This window comes from Oncorhynchus keta, chromosome 13 (assembly GCF_023373465.1).
Source record: "Oncorhynchus keta strain PuntledgeMale-10-30-2019 chromosome 13, Oket_V2, whole genome shotgun sequence".
Lineage (NCBI taxonomy): Eukaryota > Metazoa > Chordata > Actinopteri > Salmoniformes > Salmonidae > Oncorhynchus > Oncorhynchus keta.
The window spans coordinates 3,828,245-3,838,244 of record NC_068433.1 but is presented as its reverse complement, the minus strand read 5'-3'; the positions used below and the strand labels follow the sequence as shown (position 1 = coordinate 3,838,244).

Genomic DNA, 10,000 nt, shown 5'->3' with positions numbered 1-10,000 from the left:
CAGTGCTAGAGGCGTCACTACAGACCCTGGTTCTATTCCAGGCTGTATCACAGCGGTATAAGACAAGGCAGTTCTAGAGGCGTCACTACAGACCCTGGTTCTATTCCAGGCTGTATCACAGCGGTATAAGACAAGGCAGTTCTAGAGGCGTCACTACAGACCCTGGTTCTATCCCAGGCTGTATCACAGCGGTATAAGACAAGGCAGTTCTAGAGGCGTCACTACAGACCCTGGTTCTATCCCAGGCTGTATCACAGCGGTATAAGACAAGGCAGTTCTAGAGGCGTCACTACAGACCCTGGTTCTATCCCAGGCTGTATCACAGCGGTATAAGACAAGGCAGTTCTAGAGGCGTCACTACAGACCCTGGTTCTATCCCAGGCTGTATCACAGCGGTATTAGGCAAGGCAGTGCTAGAGGCGTCACTACAGACCCTGGTTCTATCCCAGGCTGTATCACAGCGGTATAAGACAAGGCAGTTCTAGAGGCGTCACTACAGACCCTGGTTCTATCCCAGGCTGTATCACAGCGGTATAAGACAAGGCAGTTCTAGAGGCGTCACTACAGACCCTGGTTCTATCCCAGGCTGTATCACAGCGGTATAAGACAAGGCAGTTCTAGAGGCGTCACTACAGACCCAGGTTCTATCCCAGGCTGTATCACAGCGGTATAAGACAAGGCAGTGCTAGAGGCGTCACTACAGACCCTGGTTCTATCCCAGGCTGTATCACAGCGGTATAAGACAAGGCAGTGCTAGAGGCGTCACTACAGACCCTGGTTCTATCCCAGGCTGTATCACAGCGGTATAAGACAAGGCAGTGCTAGAGGCGTCACTACAGACCCTGGTTCTATCCCAGGCTGTATCACAGCGGTATAAGGCAAGGCAGTTCTAGAGGCGTCACTACAGACCCTGGTTCTATCCCAGGCTGTATCACAGCGGTATAAGACAAGGCAGTTCTAGAGGCGTCACTACAGACCCTGGTTCTATCCCAGGCTGTATCACAGCGGTATAAGGCAAGGCAGTTCTAGAGGCGTCACTACAGACCCTGGTTGTATCCCAGGCTGTATCACAGCGGTATAAGACAAGGCAGTGCTAGAGGCATCACTACAGACCCTGGTTCTATCCCAGGCTGTATCACAGCGGTATAAGACAAGGCAGTTCTAGAGGCGTCACTACAGACCCTGGTTCTATCCCAGGCTGTATCACAGCGGTATAAGACAAGGCAGTGCTAGAGGCGTCACTACAGACCCTGGTTCTATCCCAGGCTGTATCACAGCGGTATAAGACAAGGCAGTTCTAGAGGCGTCACTACAGACCCTGGTTCTATTCCAGGCTGTATCACAGCGGTATAAGACAAGGCAGTTCTAGAGGCGTCACTACAGACCCTGGTTCTATCCCAGGCTGTATCACAGCGGTATAAGACAAGGCAGTGCTAGAGGCGTCACTACAGACCCTGGTTCTATCCCAGGCTGTATCACAGCGGTATAAGACAAGGCAGTGCTAGAGGCGTCACTACAGACCCTGGTTCTATTCCAGGCTGTATCACAGCGGTATAAGACAAGGCAGTGCTAGAGGCGTCACTACAGACCCTGGTTCTATCCCAGGCTGTATCACAGCGGTATAAGACAAGGCAGTGCTAGAGGCGTCACTACAGACCCTGGTTCTATCCCAGGCTGTATCACAGCGGTATAAGACAAGGCAGTGCTAGAGGCGTCACTACAGACCCTGGTTCTATCCCAGGCTGTATCACAGCGGTATAAGACAAGGCAGTGCTAGAGGCGTCACTACAGACCCTGGTTCTATCCCAGGCTGTATCACAGCGGTATTAGGCAAGGCAGTTCTAGAGGCGTCACTACAGACCCTGGTTCTATCCCAGGCTGTATCACAGCGGTATAAGACAAGGCAGTGCTAGAGGCGTCACTACAGACCCTGGGATGGTGTATATTACATAGATTTATTTAACTTTTTATTTTTTATTTTTTAAATATAGATGTTTCAAAGGCATCAACGGCTTGTATATGTGGAGACCTGGAGATGATAAACATGTTTATAAGGCAGTCAATTACCGTGAGATCGGCAGTCTGTTGTATTCAAGACACGGTTACCTACAACGACAAACATAGGTATGTTTTTTGGGTTAGTACATTTTTTTTTTTTTTTTTACTTATATACGGATATATTGGAAACAACCCACAATGCACTATTTCTCAACGTCATATGGAGAATCTATGTGCTACCGAGCTCGTATGCTAGCTCGGTAGCTAGCGTAAGCTAGCTAACGCTAGCATCCTCAAGCTCTTCATGGATATTAATGATGTGTCATCTAGTGGGAACCCATTAGCATGGCAGGTGTAACAGTATAGCTTCCTACCCTCTCCTCGCCCCTACCTGGGCTCGAACCAGGGACCCTCTGCACACATCAACAACTGCCTCCCACAAAGCATCGTTACCTATCGCTCCACAAAAGCCGAGGCTCTTGTAAAGCAAGGGAAACAACTACTCCAAGCCTCAGAGCGAGGGACGACACCGATTGAAACGCTATTAGCGCCCTGTTAGCTAGCTAGCCATATCCTATTGAAACGCTATTAGCACCCTGTTAGCTAGCTAGCCATATCCGATTGAAACGCTATTAGCACCCTGTTAGTTAGCTAGCCATATCCGATTGAAACGCTATTAGCGCCCTGTTAGCTAGCTAGCCATATCCGATTGAAACGCTATTAGCACCCTGTTAGCTAGCTAGCCATATCCGATTGAAATGCTATTAGCACCCTGTTAACTAGCTAGCCATATCCGATTGAAACGCTATAAGCACCCTGTTAACTAGCTAGCCATATCCTATTGAAACGCTATTAGCACCCTGTTAGCTAGCTAGCCATATCACACTGGTTACACCAACACACCATCTATTACACAACACACGCGCTATTAGCGCGCACCCTGTTAGCTAGCTAGCCATATCCGATTGAAACGCTATTAGCGCCCTGTTAGCTAGCTAGCCATATCCGATTGAAACACTATTAGCGCCCTGTTAGCTAGCTAGCCATATCCGATTGAAACGCTATTAGCACCCTGTTAGCTAGCTAGCCATATCCGATTGAAACGCTATTGGCGCCCTGTTAACTAGCTAGCCATATCCGATTGAAACGCTATTAGCACCCTGTTAACTAGCTAGCCATATCTGATTGAAACGCTATTAGCACCCTGTTAACTAGCTAGCCATATCCGATTGAAACGCTATTAGCACCCTGTTAGCTAGCTAGCCATATCACACTGGTTACACCAACACACCATCTATTACACAACACACGCGCTATTAGCGCGCACCCTGTTAACTAGCTAGCCATATCCGATTGAAACGCTATTAGCACCCTGTTAACTAGCTAGCCATATCCGATTGAAACGCTATTAGCACCCTGTTAGCTAGCTAGCCATATCACACTGGTTACACCAACACACCATCTCACTATGGGTCGCCCTCAGAGCGAGGGACGACACCGATTGAAACGCTATTAGCGCGCACCCTGTTAGCTAGCTAGCCATATCCGATTGAAACGCTATTAGCGCGCACCCTGTTAACTAGCTAGCCATATCACACTGGTTACACCAACACACCGGGGCGGCAGCGTAGCCTAGTGGTTAGAGCGTTGGACTAGTAACCGGAAGGTTGTGAGTTCAAACCCCCGTGCTGACAAGGTACAAATCTGTCGTTCTGCCCCTGAACAGGCCCACTGTTCCCAGGCCGTCATTGAAAATAAGAATATGTTCTTAACTGACTTGCCTGGTTAAATAAAGGTAAAAAAAAAAAAAAAAGAAAAGAAGAATGCTAGGGAGTGGTGCACGATGTGCCTGTCTCCGGAGTCTGACCAGAAGACCGCTTCATTTTCCCCTTTTTCGAAGTCGTTTTTTGGGGTCGAAGGCCATTCTGTTGTCCCGGGTGAAAGGCAGAATGCAGGATCCGCTTTGCGAAAGTCATATTCTTTCGCCTCTACACTCTAACCACTAGGCTACACTGCCACCTCTACACTCTAACCACTAGGCTACCCTGCCGCCTCTACACTCTAACCACTAGGCTACCCTGCTGCCTCTACACTCTAACCACTAGGCTACCCTGCCTCCTCTACACTCTAACCACTAGGCTACCCTGCTGCCTCTACACTCTAACCACTAGGCTACCCTGCCACCTCTACACTCTAACCACTAGGCTACCCTGCCCCCTCTACACTCTAACCACTAGGCTACCTGCCTCCTCTACACTCTAACCACTAGACTACCCTGCCACCTCTACACTCTAACCACTAGGCTACCCTGCCGCCCTCCACTCTAACCACTAGGCTACCCTGCCCCCTCTACACTCTAACCACTAGGCTACCTGCCTCCTCTATACTCTAACCACTAGGCTACCCTGCCCCCTCTACACTCTAACCACTAGGCTACCTGCCTCCCTCCACTCTAACCACTAGACTACCCTGCCGCCTCTACACTCTAACCACTAGGCTACCCTGCCACCTCTACACTCTAACCACTAGGCTACCCTGCCGCCTCTATACTCTAACCACTAGGCTACCCTGCTGCCTCTACACTCTAACCACTAGGCTACCCTGCCTCCTCTACACTCTAACCACTAGGCTACCCTGCTGCCTCTACACTCTAACCACTAGGCTACCCTGCCTCCTCTACACTCTAACCACTAGGCTACCCTGCTGCCTCTACACTCTAACCACTAGGCTACCCTGCTGCCTCTACACTCTAACCACTAGGCTACCCTGCTGCCTCTACACTCTAACCACTAGGCTACCTGCCTCCTCTACACTCTAACCACTAGGCTACCCTGCCGCCTCTACACTCTAACCACTAGACTACCCTGCCGCCCCTCGACTCTAACCACTAGGCTACCCTGCCGCCTCTACACTCTAACCACTAGACTACCTGCCTCCTCTACACTCTAACCACTAGACTACCTGCCTCCCCTCCACTCTAACCACTAGACTACCCTGCCGCCTCTACACTCTAACCACTAGGCTACCCTGCCACCTCTACACTCTAACCACTAGGCTACCCTGCCGCCTCTATACTCTAACCACTAGGCTACCCTGCTGCCTCTACACTCTAACCACTAGGCTACCCTGCCTCCTCTACACTCTAACCACTAGGCTACCCTGCTGCCTCTACACTCTAACCACTAGGCTACCCTGCCTCCTCTACACTCTAACCACTAGGCTACCCTGCTGCCTCTACACTCTAACCACTAGGCTACCCTGCTGCCTCTACACTCTAACCACTAGGCTACCCTGCTGCCTCTACACTCTAACCACTAGGCTACCTGCCTCCTCTACACTCTAACCACTAGGCTACCCTGCCGCCTCTACACTCTAACCACTAGACTACCCTGCCGCCCCTCGACTCTAACCACTAGGCTACCCTGCCGCCTCTACACTCTAACCACTAGACTACCTGCCTCCTCTACACTCTAACCACTAGACTACCTGCCTCCCCTCCACTCTAACCACTAGACTACCCTGCCGCCCCTCCACTCTAACCACTAGGCTACCTGCCTCCTCTACACTCTAACCACTAGGCTACCCTGCCGCCTCTACACTCTAACCACTAGACTACCCTGCCGCCTCTACACTCTAACCACTAGGCTACCCTGCCTCCTCTACACTCTAACCACTAGACTACCTGCCTCCTCTACACTCTAACCACTAGACTACCTGCCTCCCCTCCACTCTAACCACTAGACTACCCTGCCGCCTCTACACTCTAACCACTAGACTACCCTGCCGCCTCTACACTCTAACCACTAGGCTACCCTGCCTCCTCTACACTCTAACCACTAGACTACCCTGCCACCCCTCCACTCTAACCACTAGACTACCCTGCCGCCCCTCCACTCTAACCACTAGGCTACCCTGCCGCCTCTACACTCTAACCACTAGACTACCTGCCTCCTCTACACTCTAACCACTAGACTACCTGCCTCCCCTCCACTCTAACCACTAGGCTACCCTGCCGCCTCTACACTCTAACCACTAGGCTACCTGCCTCCTCTACACTCTAACCACTAGGCTACCCTGCCTCCTCTACACTCTAACCACTAGGCTACCCTGCCTCCCCTCCACTCTAACCACTAGGCTACCCTGCCTCCCCTCCACTCTAACCACTAGACTACCTATAATAATAATAATATATGCCATTTAGCAGACGCTTTTATCCAAAGCGACTTACAGTCATGTGTGCATACATTCTACGTATGGGTGGTCCCGGGGATCGAACCCACTACCCTGGCGTTACAAGCGCCATGCTCTACCAACTGAGCTACAGAAGGACCATACCTGCCGCCTCTACACTCTAACCACTAGACTACCCTGCCGCCCCTCCACTCTAACCACTAGGCTACACTGCCGCCTCTACACTCTAACCACTAGACTACCCTGCCGCCTCTACACTCTAACCACTAGGCTACCCTGCCACCCCTCCACTCTAACCACTAGGCTACACTGCCGCCTCTACACTCTAACCACTAGACTACCCTGCCACCCCTCCACTCTAACCACTAGGCTACCCTGCCGCCTCTACACTCTAACCACTAGGCTACCCTGCCCCCTCTACACTCTAAAAACTAGGCTACCCTGCCCCCTCTACACTCTAACCACTAGGCTACCTGCCTCCTCTACACTCTAACCACTAGACTACCCTGCCACCTCTACACTCTAACCACTAGGCTACCCTGCCGCCCCTCCACTCTAACCACTAGGCTACCCTGCCCCCTCTACACTCTAACCACTAGGCTACCTGCCTCCTCTATACTCTAACCACTAGGCTACCCTGCCCCCTCTACACTCTAACCACTAGGCTACCTGCCTCCTCTACACTCTAACCACTAGACTACCCTGCCACCTCTACACTCTAACCACTAGGCTACCCTGCCGCCCCTCCACTCTAACCACTAGGCTACCCTGCCCCCTCTACACTCTAACCACTAGGCTACCTGCCTCCTCTATACTCTAACCACTAGGCTACCTGCCTCCTCTATACTCTAACCACTAGGCTACCCTGCCCCCTCTACACTCTAACCACTAGGCTACCTGCCTCCTCTACACTCTAACCACTAGACTACCCTGCCACCTCTACACTCTAACCACTAGGCTACCCTGCCGCCCCTCCACTCTAACCACTAGGCTACACTGCCCCCTCTACACTCTAACCACTAGGCTACCTGCCTCCTCTATACTCTAACCACTAGGCTACCCTGCCCCCTCTACACTCTAACCACTAGGCTACCTGCCTCCTCTACACTCTAACCACTAGGCTACCTGCCTCCTCTACACTCTAACCACTAGGCTACCTGCCCCCTCTACACTCTAACCACTAGGCTACCTGCCTCCTCTACACTCTAACCACTAGGCTACCCTGCCGCCTCTACACTCTAACCACTAGACTACCTGCCTCCTCTACACTCTAACCACTAGACTACCTGCCTCCTCTACACTCTAACCACTAGACTACATGCCTCCTCTACACTCTAACCACTAGGCTACCTGCCTCCTCTACACTCTAACCACTAGACTACCTGCCTCCTCTACACTCTAACCACTAGGCTACCTGCCTCCTCTACACTCTAACCACTAGACTACCTGCCTCCTCTACACTCTAACCACTAGGCTACACTGCCGCCTCTACACTCTAACCACTAGACTACCCTGCAGCCCCTCCACTCTAACCACTAGGCTACCTGCCTCCTCTACACTCTAACCACTAGGCTACCTGCCTCCTCTACACTCTAACCACTAGACTACCCTGCCACCTCTACACTCTAACCACTAGGCTACCCTGCCGCCCCTCCACTCTAACCACTAGGCTACCCTGCCCCCTCTACACTCTAACCACTAGGCTACCTGCCTCCTCTATACTCTAACCACTAGGCTACCCTGCCCCCTCTACACTCTAACCACTAGGCTACCTGCCTCCTCTACACTCTAACCACTAGACTACCCTGCCACCTCTACACTCTAACCACTAGGCTACCTGCCTCCTCTATACTCTAACCACTAGGCTACCCTGCCCCCTCTACACTCTAACCACTAGGCTACCTGCCTCCTCTACACTCTAACCACTAGGCTACCTGCCCCCTCTACACTCTAACCACTAGGCTACCCTGCCGCCCCTCCACTCTAACCACTAGGCTACCCTGCCCCCTCTACACTCTAACCACTAGGCTACCTGCCTCCTCTATACTCTAACCACTAGGCTACCCTGCCCCCTCTACACTCTAACCACTAGGCTACCTGCCTCCTCTACACTCTAACCACTAGGCTACCTGCCCCCTCTACACTCTAACCACTAGGCTACCTGCCTCCTCTACACTCTAACCACTAGACTACCCTGCCGCCCCTCCACTCTAACCACGAGACTACCCTGCCGCCTCTACACTCTAACCACTAGACTACCTGCCTCCTCTACACTCTAACCACTAGACTACCTGCCTCCTCTACACTCTAACCACTAGACTACCTGCCTCCTCTACACTCTAACCACTAGACTACCTGCCTCCTCTACACTCTAACCACTAGGCTACCTGCCTCCTCTACACTCTAACCACTAGACTACCCTGCCGCCCCTCCACTCTAACCACGAGACTACCCTGCCGCCTCTACACTCTAACCACTAGACTACCTGCCTCCTCTACACTCTAACCACTAGACTACCTGCCTCCTCTACACTCTAACCACTAGACTACCTGCCTCCTCTACACTCTAACCACTAGGCTACCTGCCTCCTCTACACTCTAACCACTAGACTACCTGCCTCCTCTACACTCTAACCACTAGGCTACCTGCCTCCTCTACACTCTAACCACTAGACTACCTGCCTCCTCTACACTCTAACCACTAGGCTACCCTGCCGCCCCTCCACTCTAACCACTAGACTACCTGCCTCCTCTACACTCTAACCACTAGACTACCTGCCTCCTCTACACTCTAACCACTAGGCTACCCTGCCGCCCCTACACTCTAACCACTAGGCTACCCTGCCGCCCCTCCACTCTAACCACTAGACTACCCTGCCCCCTCTACACTCTAACCACTAGACTACCTGCCTCCTCTACACTCTAACCACTAGGCTACCCTGCCGCCCCTCCACTCTAACCACTAGACTACCTGCCTCCTCTACACTCTAACCACTAGACTACCTGCCTCCTCTACACTCTAACCACTAGGCTACCCTGCCGCCCCTCCACTCTAACCACTAGACTACCCTGCCGCCTCTACACTCTAACCACTAGACTACCCTGCCGCCCCTCCACTCTAACCACTAGGCTACCTGCCTCCTCTACACTCTAACCACTAGGCTACCTGCCCCCTCTACACTCTAACCACTAGACTACCTGCCTCCTCTACACTCTACCCACTAGACTACCCTGCCCCCTCTACACTCTAACCACTAGACTACCTGCCTCCTCTACACTCTAACCACTAGGCTACCTGCCTCCTCTACACTCTAACCACTAGGCTACCTGCCTCCTCTACACTCTAACCACTAGACTACCTGCCCCCTCTACACTCTAACCACTAGACTACCTGCCTCCTCTACACTCTAACCACTAGGCTACCTGCCCCCTCTACAGTCTAACCACTAGAGTACCCTGCCGCCCCTCCACTCTAACCACTAGACTACCCTGCCACCCCTCCACTCTATCCACTAGGCTACCCTGCCGCCTCTACACTCTAACCACTAGGCTACACTGCCGCCCCTCCACTCTAACCACTAGGCTACACTGCCGCCTCTACACTCTAACCACTAGACTACCCTGCCGCCCCTCCACTCTAACCACTAGACTACCCTGGCACCCCTCCACTCTATCCACTAGGCTACCCTGCCGCCTCTACACTCTAACCACTAGGCTACACTGCCGCCCCTCCACTCTAACCACTAGGCTACACTGCCGCCTCTACACTCTAACCACTAGGCTACCCTGCCGCCCCTCCACTCTAACCACTA

The 10,000-nt window shown here is 52.4% G+C and overlaps 1 protein-coding gene and 1 long non-coding RNA gene across 3 annotated transcripts in view; both read right to left on the bottom strand.

Moving 5' to 3' along the window:
• LOC127906640 (dachshund homolog 2-like) overlaps window positions 1-10,000 on the bottom strand; it is a 28,235-nt gene that overhangs the window by 5,105 nt on the left and 13,130 nt on the right. The gene's annotated exons all lie outside the window — the stretch shown is intronic.
• Window positions 4,480-10,000, bottom strand: part of LOC127906641 (uncharacterized) — a 5,824-nt gene continuing 303 nt past the window's right edge. Inside the window, exons 2-4 of the long non-coding RNA XR_008062203.1 lie at window positions 8,449-9,354; window positions 7,572-7,635; window positions 4,480-5,712 (exon numbers count right to left, since the gene is read on the bottom strand). This is a non-coding gene — a long non-coding RNA (uncharacterized LOC127906641). The remainder of the gene's footprint in view (window positions 5,713-7,571; window positions 7,636-8,448; window positions 9,355-10,000) is intronic.